Below are 16,005 nucleotides of genomic sequence, written 5' to 3' on the forward strand. Positions count from 1 at the left end.
GTGTGGTAACCTTTTGTGCAATAACGTGAATATGCATGATTCCGTTCAGGATGACACTGGATTATAATTTCAATTTCAGTCGTGTGATGTCGTCCATACAGAAAGGATTTGTAATTTGTATTGACATCTTCACAAACCAATGGCCTATATATGCCTGTACCTGGCTTCCACTCCACCAAATGCATCTGAGGAAGTAGACTGCTGCCAACTTCTTTCTTTCAGTTGCTCTCAAAGTTGTTACAAGATCTCTCTTGTTCTTAACTGATCTCACTCTTCTTCTGGCAGCACTTTTATTCACATCTTGAAGGCAGCATGAAAGACCCCTGAGAAATACTGTTTTAACTGAAGCCATTGAATAGGGTTGCTAAATCTCAGTGCCTGGTCCTGAGTTTTGTGGGTCATCTCCAAATGAGAGACAAAGGCTGTGTCCGCACTGCAGAAATAATCCGGTTTGATGCCACTTCAACTGCCATGGCTCAGTGCTATGGAATTCTGGGAACTGTATTTTATTGTGGCACCAAAGCTCTCTGACAGAGAAGGCTAAATGTCTCACAAAACTACAGTTCCCAGAATTCCATAGCATTGTGCCATGGCAATTAAAGTGGTGTCGAACTGGATTATTTCTGCAGTATGGATAGTGCCAAAGACACAATTTCTCTGACTTGGGAAGGCTCCACTCCAGTCAAGAAGAAATCTCCAGTTTAGCTAGGAGCTTAAGTGATTTGTTGCTCTAACTTTCAAAGACTCTGTGGAGCAGGAAGGAGGTGTGCATATGGCTTTACTTAGCTTCCTCATTCCTTCCCAGTCATTGTGGTGCCAGGGCTCATCTTCTGTTCTGCTCCTTGGTGGAAACAAATAGGCTAGAAGATAATACTGTACATTCCTTATCCTGTCTTCCTAAATATGTCAGAAGGCATAATCTCATTTCAGTTTGCTCTGAGAACAGCCCCCAGCTAAGATTTCTGTTTCTACGTCCAAACAGGAACATATGGTCTCTCTGTCTCTCTCTCTGTCTCTCTCTGCATGTCTGAATGATAGGTTGTAACCAGCTGTGGTTGGTATTTAATATATAACACTTAATGACATCACCAGTAAACATTCCTAGGTCTCAGGTTTTGGCCAGGAACAACCATGATCTGGTATGCCAATCACCAAGATGTTGTTGTGTACCTTCAAGTTGTTTCAGACTTATGGCGACTCTAAAGTGACTCTAGCACAGGGTTTTCTTGGCACAATTTGTTCAGAGGGAGGTTGAGAGAATGCCACTTGCCTAAGGTTGCCCAGTGGGTTTCCGTGGCCAATCAGGATCCAAACCCTGACCTCCAGCGTTGTAGTCCAATGCTGAAACCACTACACCATGCTTAGCTCTCTACCACTGGAATATATTGACTGCAAATGTAAGGCTGCTTTCTAGGAAGGATTCTTAGCCCTGTTCACTTGAAGCAAAAAGCAAAGACAAGAACAAGACAAAACAACATCAGGAATTGCAACACTTTTACATTTATTGTGTTGTTGTAAGCCATCTTGGAGCAGCAGTTAGTCATATGTGTGAAATGGTAACCTGGTGGAGATATTTATTTGTTGTTTATTTAAATTACAAAGGAGAGGAAACACAACAGCTGGGATATCTGGACTAGGCCTCTTTGCTGCTTTGGACTTCTAGGCTGCATCCACACTGGAGAAATAACCCAGTTTGGCACCGCTTTAACTGCCCTGGCTCAAGGCTATGGAATTCTGGGAGTTGGAGTTTGTTGTGGGCCCAGAGCGGATGCAGCCCTAGTCCCCCCTCCACTTCTACCCAGTGAAGAGTGGATTAGGACCTGAAGATCCTTTTCCAACTTGAGTACAAATTGCTGCTATTTAAGCAAGGCTCACCATATAACTTCACTGCCCAGCTTTCACAACCACACACAGAAATCAGAATGTATGTTTTTGTAGTGCAGTAAAAACACACAATACAGCTAGCAGAAGTAATATCAGCTGAAGGAGTTAACAGCATGACTGCCATGAAGACAGTGACAAAATAATGAATGAAATGTTATAAAATTGTTTAAAGTGTAACATAAATATAGCAAGGAAAACAGATCCTATTAAATGAATATAAAGATGGCTATAAACTAGGACGACACATTTTGATTGAGAGGGTGCTGCTCAACTATACAGAAAACTATACAGCGTCTTTATTCTGCATGCCTGATCATTTCATGACCTGAACCTTAAGGGCTCAAGTCCCCTGACCCCATGGAGCCCATGGTTGTTGTTGTTCTATGCCTCCAAGTTGTTTCTGACTTATGGTGACTCTAAGGCGACTCTGTCATGGGGTTTTCTTGGAAGGTTTTTTTCAGAGGGCATTTCTGAGGCTGAGAGCATGTGACTTGCCCAAGGTCACCCAGTGGGTCACCATGGCTGAGCTGGGATTTGAACCCTGATCCCCAAAGTCCTAGTCCAACGCTCAAATCACTAGACCATGTTGGGGTCCAAGGTAGGTGAAGTGAAATTCTGAGATCCAGAGAAGTCTCTGCCACTGAGAGTAAACAGTGGCCCAGTGCAGACAGGCAAAATGTGGTGTGACGGTAGTAGGATTAGGGAGTGTGCACCATGCAGACGATCCCTCACCCTAGTATGTATTCCGTACATCAAAATGGCGGCACCCCGTACACACGGACAGGATCAAGATTCACGATGACCTGAATAGACTAGAAAGCTGGGCCAAAGCTAACAAAATGAAATTCTACATGGAGAAATGTAAGGTACTGCCCTTAGGGCGGAAAAATGAAATGCACAGATATAGGATGGGCGACACCTGGCTGAATGAAACTACGTGTGAAAGGGATCTGGGAGTCCAAGTAGACCACAAGTTGAACATGAGTCAACAGTGCAACGCAGCAGCTAAAAAGGCCAATGCAATTTTAGGCTGCATCAATAAAAGTATAGTGTCATCAAGGGAAGTAATAGTGCCACTCTATGCTGCTCTGGTCAGGCCCCACTTGGAATACTGTGTCCAGTTCTGGGCACCACAATTTAAAAAGGATGTGGAGAAACTGGAGCGAAGGGTTTGGAAGCCATGCCCTATGAGGAATGACTCAGGGAGCTGGGGGTGTTTAGCCTGGAGAAGAGAAGGTTAAGAGGTGATATGATAGCCCTGTTTAAATATATGAAGGGATGTCATATTGAGGAGGGAACAAGCTTGTTTTCTGCTGCTCCAGAGACTAGGACCCGGAACAATGGATGCAAGCTACAGAAAAAGAGATTCTACCTCAACATTAGGAAGAACTTCCTGACAGTAAGGGCTGTCCAACAGTGGAATACACTCCCTCGGAGTGTAGTGGAATCTCCCTCCTTGGAGGTCTTTAAACAGAGGCTAGATGGCCATCTGTCGGGGATGCTTTGATTGTGATTTCCTGCATGGCAGGGGGTTGGATTGGATGGCCCTTGCGGTCTCTTCCAACTCTGTTATTCTATGATTCTATGATCATTTTGACGTGATGGACACTTAGCATCCACACGTCGTGGCACACCTGTGATGTCCCAAGTGTGCCATTGGCGCACTTGGGCATCACAAGTGCGCCACAAAAAGAACCTGCTTTTTGAGGGTTCTTTTTTTGCCGGCAGTAAACCGTGCAGTTTATCTGCTGTGGCTTCCCGCTGGAGGAAAAGGAGGCACCGGCAGACTGCCCTTTTTGTGCAGTCTGTATCCCGCCAGTATTGAGCAACTCAGACAAATATCTGGAGACTTTTACACTACAAATATGTAATATGTTTCTCTGTTAGATCATCTGAAAATTCACGCAAAAACAAGCCCCTGACATTTCATACAACCAGAAACTCTGCGGCCAGAGCCTGGGGAAGGTATTTTTTTAAAAAAACAAAAAATAAAACAAAAAATAACTTCCACATTATGACTGGCCATATGGATTAAGACATTTTGGGAACTGTAATACAAAACAACAACAACAACAACAACAAAACCCCACCAATATTCCCAAACTTGAATTTATGCTTCACTGATGTCCTCAGCAAATTGATGGACTTTTGTGTGAGTAATTCACCAACATCATTATTCATGCCCATTCATCCTTCCTATAGTTCTTTAGAGAAAGGGCAGGCAAATGTGGCAAGAGTATTGAACTTGGCAACTTTGCATATGAGTAAAATCCTCTACAAAGCTGTGGTGACCTACCTTTTTTTTGCATATGTGACTTGCTGATTGATTTCAGGAAATACTTGACACATTGGAGTGATAAATATGAATATGTAAAAAAATACACTTGACTTTATTTCCATTTTTGGCAGAAAGGCATAAAGGGTGACCACATTAGTACTTCTTCAGAATGCTTGTTTACTAGTACCCTCTTCTGGCTGTCAAACATGATGGCATTGCTACCTTGAAAGGAGTATGTAGGCTTTGGGGTTCCTCAACATTTTTGTGCTACAAAATATTCATCTTTACTTCAGGTGCTACAAGGCTCTTTCTTGTTTTGGGGTTCCATGAAATTTGACATGCACACAATGTGCAGCCATATATTAGAAGACAGAAAGAAATGGAGATAGAATGAAAAGGACCTTTTCCATTCCACAAGAAAATAATACTGTTAGATTCTCTCTCTCTCTCTTTTCTCTTTGAAGCTTTAGACAGAAACAAAAGGGGAAGCAATGTAGTGCACAAGGAAATCCAGTTCCTTAACATGAATAATTTAGGTATATGTGCAAGAGACTACTATTTAAGCCTTTTCAAATGTAGGTCAGTGCTGACAAAAAGTAGATTGTTCACTTCAGTAACTATGACCCACTGCAATTCCACTGTATAGAATGTTACATATTTATTATGTATTTATTTAGAATACTCACTTCCCCTCTTTATAGCGTCAAGAGGTTCTCTAAGCAGCTTACATGATTTACAATATAAAAATCACACATCAGTCTAGTCTCAAGAGCTGAAATATCAAAAAGTCCATATGGTACCAGGATGATTCATGAATCATTTTCTTTCGGTGACCTCCACCTTCCAGGAACATCTGAGGGAAAAAAGAAAAGGAAAAAGAAAAAGGGACTGATTTACTGGAATTTACTCAGCCCATGGAAACCTAGTATCAAGACTTCACTGAGGACACCACAACCACCACCACCACCCCCGATGTCTAGAGCAAAGAGAAAGCCTTCACAGTCCTTGTGACAGAAGTGCAGAATCCCAGGTCCTGTAGTAAAATCCGATGAATGAAAATGACCCTTTGAGGGTCTTCAGATAGCCACACACTTGATATCCAGGGTTTTTATGTCCCCCATTCATGCCTCTCCTGAGACTTAGGCGGGATACAGACCGCTCAAAAGGGCAGTCTCCCGCTGCCCTAGTTTGCTGCATGAGGGAGTCACAGTAAAAAAACCGTGTGGCTCCCTCGTGCAGCAAAAAGTACCCACAAAAAGCGGGTTATTTTTGTGGCGCCGTTGTGACGGCACAAGGTGCCAATGGCACACTTGCAGCATCATAAAGGCGCCGAAGCATGCGGACGCTAGGCATCCATCACGTTAAAATGGCAGCACCCATGTGTATAGGGCACCACCATTTTTACTCCCCCATCACGTGCGAGGGGTGTTTGAAAGCGCCGCCCCTCGCACGTGATGGGGCGCCTCATAGCGCCCGTTTAAATTGGGCCTTAGTTAATTACAGAAAGAGCTTTAAGCTAATATATTGATATGTTTAGTCCCACCCTTTTGCTTTTGACCCTACCCAAGAATCATCATCATCATCATCATCATCATCATCATCATCATCATCATCATCATCATCATCGTCACCATCATCTTATTTTATTCATTTATATCCCATCTTTTCCTTAATGATGAGACTCAAAGTGACTTACAAGTTATTAAAACCTGTACAAATTAAAAATCATATGTTTGGGAGCACCCACCAAGAAGGACCTATTTCTTGTTCCCACCAAATGAGCCCAAGAAGGTAGTAGGACACAGAGAAGGACATCTTCTGAAGATGTTAGATCTTAGATCTCAAATGGAATGTTGTCTCTGAGAACTTCTCCCAATTTTAATTCATCCCTCAGGGTGAAAGAGGTTTCCTATCATTGCATTATAGTTTGGTAGCTCTATCCATACCCTTTTTCATTATGAGAATTTTTTTTTAGCAATCATGCAAAAATCTAGGACATACAACCCGCAGTATGTTTTTTGCTTGTCAGTCATGATTATTGTTCCTTCTCCTCTTAACTCTGTAACTCTTGCTCTGTTTTCCTTCACTCTCTCTAACCAGGTTTATCATTTCACTTTGAGCTTAAGGCAAGAATACACAGAAGGCCAGTGTGCTATCTGTATCTTCTGAAGCTGGGAGATAGAAATAAGTGCTTATTGTACACGACACCATTCAAAAGCAGAAGCTTAATCATTATGAAAGCTTCAACCTTCAGGCCAAGAACCTGTGTTGCTCAGGAGCCTCTTTCTTACAAGAAGAGACAGAGGTGATTTACTTTTGCTCATTAAGGGATTGACAGAGAACAGCATAAAGGCATATTGATTGTTTTCCATTTCTTTAAATAACCAAACTGTTAATGTCAGATGCATTTTCTGCATAAGCAACAAAAATAAAAATTAATGGTATAATTAAACAGCAAGCAAGCCTTTAAAAATTTCCTGCCAGATAATATTTTGAGTCTTGCAGCTGTAAAAAATGAAATTTGAATCTGGCTTCAGACCTGGTTATGGAACAGAGACAGCTTTGGTTGGATTGATGGATAATCTATGAAGGGAACTGGATGAAAGAGTGTGTCCTTTTTGGTTCTGCTGGCTGTTGGTTCTGCTCTCAGTAGCTTTTGTTATGATTGACCTCTCTGAGATGAGATTTTGGGGCACTGTTAAGCAGAGGTTCTGGTCTTTCTTGGAGAGGTGAACTCAGAAGGTGATGTTAGGGGGCTTCTGTTCGACTCCCCAGCCATTGGACTGCAGAGTCCCACAGGGTTCTGTTTTGTTTCCCATGCTGTTTAACACCTACATGAAACTGCTGGGACAGGTCATCCAGAGTTTGGGGGTGCAGTGTCACCAGTATGCTGATGATACCCAGCACTATCTCTCCTTTCCATCTGATTCCAAGTAAACTGTTTGAACCAGTGTCTGTTGTCAGTAATGGACTGGGCGAGGGCATTCAGTCCTGCCCCCAGTAACATTTCAAAGTTCTCTGCTTCCTGATATGTCCTTCATTCCCTAAATGGTCCTAGATCTGTAGATTTTATGTCTCATCTGAACATGAAGCTATCATAACCAAAACAATTTAAAATATAAAGCAATGTGGGCTGAACTTGAGAAGGTGGGGAGGGCTATCATTTAGGAAGACCCCAGGATGGTCCCAATAATACTGTTCTTCACCCTTTGCAGATGGCACCCAAGAAGCGGCACAAAAGGATTCTCTGTTGCTATGACACATTTCTATTTTAAATATACCACTGATGTTAAAAAGAAAAGTCCATAGAGTAGAAGGAAAGCTGAGCTATGGCAGCCCCTGGAAGCATGAAATGGACAAACAAACAAACAACAAAAAAGGACCCAGATTCTGTGCTAAATCATTTTCTTCCTTTACTCTGTTACCATGGTGATACACTTTTTCTGCTGCTTTGCAGCTTCCTGATGAAACTGCTTTTGATCATTTGCACATCTTCTAGCTGTCATTGCACAGGAAAACTGAAGCAGTATGGTGGGTAAGGATGATCGCTCAAATAGGACACCTCTGGTTCAAATCCTTCAGATAAACTCAAATTATGTATGAGGAAACGTAGCATGGGAGAGATCATAGTTCAGTGACAGAGGACTGCTTTGTATGCCAGAAGTGCCAGATTCACTCCAAGGCATTTCAACTAAGGGGGGCAGGGAAGTGAAGGCATTACGTGATGTGAAAGATCTCAGCATGAGGTTCTGGAGAGCTGCTCCCAGCAAATCAGGCTCGTAAAAATATCTGAACTGGTATAAGCTAGTTTCCTATGCTAGGCAAAGCATAAGGAACCTCAGGATGTGTTGACATCTAGAGCTTGAATATTTCCTGGGGGGGGGGGGGGTCACAAAGCTCTTGGAATCTCCCAGCCAGCAGATCCAATGGCTACAGTCACAAGGGGAATCCTTGAACTGTGATCTAAAATTTGTGCTGCAACATATTCCAGAACAAATGCCTCCTTAAAGTAAAAAAAAAGTCTTTACCTGTTAGTGAGAAAACAACAGGAAAAGAGCGAACAGAACCTCCTGGGAAAGAGTGGGGGATGTTGGGAGCCTTAGTGGGAGCCCCTTGACCATGTCATCCAGCTCCACTTTGCCACTATCCTCTTTGGGAGGACAGAGCTTTGTATGTCAGTTGACCTGTACTGCCTTCATTTGTAATGGAGGAAGGCATTGGAAAAACACCTCTCAGTACTCCTTGCCTAAGAAACCCTTATGAAATTCATGGGATCCCTATAAGTCAACAGGTGACTTGAAAGCACACGAATGCATGCGTACACTGATAAACACACACACACATGGTTGGTCTACAAAAAGAAGAATAAGAATGTGTGTGTATTCACCACTACTATATAGACAGTATCACTGGTATGTGGGTACACAATGCAAATGTTTTATCACATGGAGGCTCCTTTTGAGAATTCACAAGTCCTTTTAGTTAAGGTGGCAAGAACTACTTAAAGTTCGACTTCACATGGTTAGGTGTTCAAAACAAGCACCTGGTGAATGCTAACAGCAGGAGTGGGCAACTACAACAAAATCCAGTTGGGCATTTTTGTGCCCCAGGACCTTCTAGGGGATGCATGAACTATAGAAAAACCCTAAACCCCAAAGTAGTTAAGTCTACTTCTGCTTCTCCAAAATGAGATTTTTTAAAAAATGTTAAACAGCATAGGGAGGCTTTGCAACCTTTAAAAAAATGTAAATTGTTGAACCAGGAACAATACTTCACTATTTTGATTTACCAGAGTCTGAGGATTCTAGAGACGTCAAGAGTCACAGAAGCATCGGGGGGGGGGGGGGGAGCATGATGATAATGATGACGACATGTGGCCCCACAGGACTGCACTTTGCCCACCCCTGATTTACTGGATTTGATGCCGTTTCCCTAGCATCTAATCTAATCAAGTACTTATATCAACCCAACACAAGACAAGGTTCATTGCCCACCAAGATACACACACACACACGCAATGGAACCTAGAAATAATTTGCTATTCATAGAAAACAAACTGAGCATCAGATTTGGATATCATGCTGTTACACACCTTTGTATTAGGTTGTAACCCAGCTCAGCTGGATACAGGTCCATGCCTAAGACTCTTTCTAGAATATATGAAATCTAATTCTCCCTAACATTCATTCCACTGCTGGCATATGACATAAAACACTATGCCTCCAGCTGGTGAGCAGAATGAAAGCAAAGGAAGCTCAAGAGACAAATATTTGCTGACAATTTTGTTGCATTTCATGGCAACACACTGACCTCATTATGCCAGTCTCATCTCAGCATATTTACTACAGTGTAGGCATAAAGCTACTTTTTTAATATATATATATATATATACACACACACACACTGCATCCTTATAAAGTAAATGCTCAGTGAAGTAATTAGGCACAATCCAGTGGGAAAGCCTTTCTGCGCCAGTGGATTTGGACTGAAGTGGATTTTAAGGGAATGGATGCTAAGAAGGCAGGCAGATGAGCCTGCATCACATTAAATTAGTTTATTGGTCCATCCACCAACTCAGATCAAGTCTTGCCTAGAGAGTCTTTCCTATGAAATAGACATAGTTCCCACTTCTGACTGTTTACATTGAGGGATTGAGGGTCCTTTGCTGTTTGTCAGTTAGCTTGCATCTGTTTGGGGGTCCCTCTTGTCACCTTCTGATTATCTGGGCTTCTAACTTGTGATCAATGGTATAGTCCAAACAGACAAATTTAGTATCAACACTCCACTCAAGGACTCCTAAGTACTGGACTTTCAGGATTTTTAATATGGGAGAATGAGTGAGCAGCCTAATGAACTTTTAGGCTATTTTATTAAAATGAACTTAAATGTATGCATTACTCTTCCTGGGAGGTAACACAGACATCTCATTGTCTAGTTACATAACTTGTATATTTACGCTATAGTTCTAGTAAGCATCAAACATCTTAGAACCTGTTATTTGCTTCACTTCTAGCAGGCATCTCTACACATTAATTTGTAGAGGAATGTAGACATCTAAATTATTATAGCCTGTAATGCAGCCTATTAAATATTTAGAGAAGAGGCTGACTTATCTCTTACCGATACTATAAGCAACATAAAAGCTGTCAAAGACAGTTGGGTCTGTCCTCATTGGAGGCTGTTTAAACAACCTAACTTTCATGTCCTCAGTAAATATGTCTGTTTTGATTTGTCTTCTTAGTAACCATACTTTATGTGACAGTTTTTCGTATAACGCAACATTATGTCCCACATGGCTTTGAAGGTCTATAGATGTTTTTTAGACTAAAACATTCCATATCACATGCTAAGGGGTTTTAAAAACCAAAAGGAGTTAAAATCATTATCACGTGGCACAATGGGACCTGTATTTGAAGAAAATGCTAAGGAATATTTATGGATATTCCAAAATATTGGGCTGCTTAAGGAATCTCTTTGAATCCCATCAAAAATTTTCAGTATAAATCCACAGCTTCATTCTGTCTTAAATATGTTTTTTTCTGCTTCCATAAAAGCGATGACTTCTCTGTCTGGGAGGCTAGACAGAATGTTGAGTGAATGCTAAACAGAATTTTCAGAATTATTTTATTCACCCTTGAAAATAATTCAAAGCACATCAGGGATTTTATAGAAGCAGAAAGAATTTTAAAAGTGTAGAACTGGGTTGATTAATAATGAGAAAAAACTTCATACTTTAGTATTTTCTTAAGACAGTATATATTATTTCAACAGTGTTAAATCAGTCAACACTGTAGCTTGCAGAACTTGAAAACAAACAAACCCAAACCCTTTTTTCTACTATATCTCCTAGAATTTTACCAGCTAGCATGGTTAGTAGACTTGCTGGCTGAGGGATTGTGTAGTCACAAAAAATAACTTTTCCAAGCTCTAATAGATGATTCACTTATGTAGCATCCATACAGCTATTTTTTTCTGAGGTCAAAGTGGGAATGATCATAAAATCATAGAATCATAGAGTTGGAAGAGACCACAAGGGCCATCCAGTCCACCCACTGCCGTGCAGGATCTCTCAATCAAAGCATACGCGACAGATGGCCATCCAGCCTCTGTTTAAAGATCTCCAAAGAAGGAGATGTTTTTATTTGCTTGATACCAGACTGCTGTTCCTCTTATATTGACATTTCACTGTATTAAAAGGCCAAACAGACCATTTGTTTGGGATTTTCTTGAGATGAAATGTCAACATTGCCATTTCAGTTTGCTAAATTTCTGCCTTGTTGGTTTCTGTTAGAGAAAATGTCACATGACCTTTGAAGTTCCTTCCAACTCTATGAGCTTGACATTTCATACATTTCCACATAGAGTTCCATCAGTTCATGCGATCCCATACTCCAGAATGAAGAGATGACACAATAACATTTGTCTCTTTCACACTACAAAAAATATTACTTTCACTGCTATTGGTCCATCTTGTAGTATCCTGAAATGTGTAGTTTGGTGAAGGATTCCTAGTCTTTGGTTCTCCATATTGTTTTGTACTTCAACCTTCAGACACTCCTACCAACATGGCCAATGGTCACTACTGGGAGATGAAGTCAAAAACATCTGGCTGGCTAAATGATGAGAACTACTAAACTAGAGATCTCTGGCAGAGAGTTCAAAGTTTCCCATGATACTACAGATCCTAGGATTCCATAGGATGGAGCATAACAATTAAAGTAGTATAAGAATGCCATAATTGTGTAGTGTGATGGATTCTGCATTAGTTCTGCAATAGTATCCACCTTTATGGATACACTAGTCCCCAACAACTATTTCATTCCTCCACAGCTTGGAATAGTTACTTTTCTGATTATTACTCTCAGAGTACCCTCCTGCTGGTTGGAGGTATTTGGGGACTTGTGTATTTCAAAAAGTAACATTTCTAAGCTCTGGATTTCTATAATACTTTTACCTCTGTGCTGACAGGGTGCATTTTCTGTTCCTTAAGTAAAGAGCAAGGATGCAACTCTCAGCCTTAGAACTATCTCAAGGCATTTTACTGCCTGAGATAAAGATAAAGGTTGAGATGGAAACCACTTTTCTGTTCATGGAAGCAAACAGGACTGGCAACTGAATTTTACTTCATCAGTGACAACGACAGTGTACTCCACTGCATGTTCCGCATGCAAGTTTTGGGGGTGCAGGAGAGGCAGTGTGGTAAACTCTGTTCTGTTGCCCAACATAAGGGAATGGATGGGGGCTTAGCTACTGATAGCCGGAAAACTACTATATGTATGCCTGAGGATTGAGGTCCATTGTGAGGGGCTTTCCTTCGTGCCCCACATGTGAGATCAATACACTGTGACATGGGAAAGGATATTTGCAGTCATGGCATTCCAGTTGTGGAATGCCCTCCCTTTGGAGGCCTGATTGGCAACAACACTGATGAACTTGGCTGTTCTTCGAGGCCTTTGGACCTCACTGATTGATACATCTCAAATCCTGGTGGGCATAGTTTTAAATTTTTTAATTTTAATATGTTTCATTTTATTAGGGTCTTAAAACCATGCCTTATGAGGAACGACTTAGGGAGATGGGGATGTTTAGCTTGGAGAAGAGAAGGTTAAGAGGTGATATGATAGTGCTGTTTAAATACTTGAAGGGATGTCATATTGTGGATGGAGCAAGCATGTTTTCTGCTGCTCCAGAGAACAGGACCTGGAACAATGGATGCAAGCTACAGGAAAAGAGATTCCACCTCAACCTTAGGAGGAACTTCCTGACAGTAAGGGCTGTTCGAAAGTGGAACACACTCCCTCAGAGTGTAGTGGAATTTCCTTCTTTGGAGTTCTTTAAGCAGAGGCTGGATGGACATCTGTTGCGGATGCTTTGATTTAAATTTCCTGCATGGCAGAATGGGGTTGAAATGGATGGCCCTTGTGGTCTCTTCCAACTCTATGATTCTATTATGTTTGATGTGTTTTTAGTACAGTCATCCCTCCATATACAGTTGTCCCTTCCTTTTCACAGACTTAGAGTTTGCAGTCTCACTCTTTGTGGGAGGGACAAAATGGAGGCACACACCTGCACGCAACCCCCCCCCCAACACCTTGGGTGCATTATTTTCAATGGAACTCAATATTTTCAAGTCACTATTTGTGTGTGTGTGTGTGTGTGCCCACCCCTGAACAAAACATTAGAAATGATTGCATAGTAACTTGTTGTATAGCAACCTGCACAATGGGCGGTTCATCAAAGTTGAATCATTGAGATAATCTCAGGCAATTGATAAGAATGGAAATCTTCTAAAACCAGAGTGGTGTCTATTGTTGTCTTTATCAAATATTATGGGATTCTGCCTTCATTCCCCCCCCCCCCTCAAAATATAACCCTCTTGATAAGCTGCATACATTATGCTACAAATAATGCCCTTATGGTGGTCTCCTTGTAGAGAAAAATGTGAAAGAGCACCTAGCCATCACAGATGAGATGTTTGAAATAAATTAAGGAAAGAGCAAATACTGACACCTAGAGGCAACAAAGTAGACTTGGTCTTATAGCCAACATGCCACTTAACAAAAGGCTATAAAATGAATGTGGCTGCCCCTGTATTGTGGAACACCTGGCCCCTAGAGCATGGGTGGCCCCATCTCTAGATCTTTTACCCATTTGTGAAGATATTTCTATTCCAGCCTGCATGCTTTAGCTTGCTAAAGTGTTTGTTTTATTTTACTACTGGTTTATCAATGTCTCCATATTTTTGTACTGTCATTGTAATTTTACATTTGTTTAGATCCTATACTTCAGCCAACATGGTGTAGTGGTTTGAGTGTTGGCCTATGATTCTGGAGATCAAGATGTGATTGCTTGTTGAGCCATGGGTGACCTTGGGTGAGTCACATACTCTCAGCCCCAGAAAACTCTCTGATAGATTTGGTTTGCCTGAGGGTCACCATAGGTCAGACACTACTTCAAGGGACACAGCAACAACAATACTTCAGCCAGTGCAGAGACAGAGAAGCTGAAATCAGGAAGTATGAGTGTCAAAATCTGGAACCTAAAGGCAGGCATTGTTTCAGTAACTTTGTCTGGAATTTGAAAGATTTTAAGCCTGTACCTTCAGATCTCACATGGGGCACAGCTCTAGGCATTCAGAGCCATCTGAAGACAGGCCCACTCTTGTATCATCCTTTGTTCATAAAATGTCTGCATTCCTAAAGGAGGCACTTCATTCCAAGGCAGCTGGTGGCTTCCATGTCAGTGGGGCAGCTACTTAATTTGTCAAAATAGGTTAAAAATAGGTTCAGCACAGTGGACAGATCCTTTAAAATTCAGGCTAAACATGGAAAGATTCACTGCATGAAAGCCACTGATTCACTTCTTAATGGTCAATGAAATTTGCGCCTTTAGATGCCTGTTACTTCCTGAGAACAGATGGCTGCTTATCCTCTGCCTCTGAATCTGAAAGGGTGTTCTCCACAGTTTGAAAGAACAATTGGATGTTGTCTCTCCTAAGCACCCCAGAACTCCCTAATCAGAACTTGGAAAGTTAAAAAGTAATCAGGTCCTTTTAATCATTTCAGTGCCTCAGTGGGTTGAATTAGTTGTAATTAGTTGTGAATTAGTTGTGAAATAAATTCTCATTTATTTCAATGGAACATATCCAGGGGTAGCCATGTTGGCCATATAGCAAAATACAATAATATCAAAAATCCACAAAACAGAGATATTGGGAAAACTGAAATGAAGAAAATACACATCCCAAGCTTTTGAAGCTCCACTGGCTTCTTCGTCAGGCAAAGGTATAAAATAAAATAAATATCTGTTTGAAACATAAAATGGATGCAGAAAAATATTTAAAACATTAAAAATAGTATCTGTTAAACGGGCAATAGTAATTAGGTCTGGTCTGTGACACGGATCACCATCTGACAAATCTTTAGTGCTGCTGCGCAGAACCCAGCAACATTGTATATTATATCAGGATTAATATGTGAAAGCAACAGGAAAATATAAAATTGCCCCGAGTATCCTGGATATTTATACAAAAAGGGGAGATGAGGCTAATGTAGATGTCACTATTGTACAGGCACTGGAGTAACACATACTCTATTGTTTCTATTTTTTTTGTAATTTTTCATTTATTTACATCCTATACTTCAGCCAACATGGTGTCGTGGTTATAGTGTTGGCCTATGACTCTGCAGATCTGTATGACCAGTCTCATAGGGTCTCTCCAAATATGGGAACTTGTTATATCGGTCTTATATCTGCCTAGAAGGCTAGAGTAAAGGCCTTCTGATGTTGTGGTACTTCTAGATTAATTAAATATGCCACGGAGAAGGCAAAAATACCTGTTAGAGTCATTAACAATAAAAGCTGGAGATGGAGGTAGATCTGATTGACACTCTATATCAGTATAGTTTAGTATATCTGCTATGTTGACTGTGTAAAATGTGCCAAATATGTTACTAGTACTGTGTGTGTGTGTGTGTGTGTGTGTGTGTGTGTGTGTGTATATACACACACAAATTACAGTTGGTCCTCCACATTTGTGGCTTTTACTTTTGTGGATTTGATTATTCATGGATTTGCTTAATCTGTTTTCTAGAAATCACTAGGTCCTCCAGTGTATCTCTGTCGTCAATGTCTGCCAAAAGTCATGCTGAAGAACCTAGAGATTCATAGAGAGAACACATCTCTAGGCATTTATAGATCCTCCAGCAGAATTCTGTGATCAATGCCTGGCAGATGTTGACCACAGAGTTGCCCTGAAGAACCTAGAGATTCCTAGGTTTAAAAAGTGGTTTTTATTTGTAGTTTTGCCACTTTCATGGTGGTCCTGTGCCCCCAACTCCAGT

The sequence above is a fragment of the Sceloporus occidentalis genome, unplaced genomic scaffold (genome assembly GCF_023333645.1).
Source record: "Sceloporus occidentalis isolate IW3139 unplaced genomic scaffold, rSceOcc1.0.p SCAF_3, whole genome shotgun sequence".
NCBI lineage: Eukaryota > Metazoa > Chordata > Lepidosauria > Squamata > Phrynosomatidae > Sceloporus > Sceloporus occidentalis.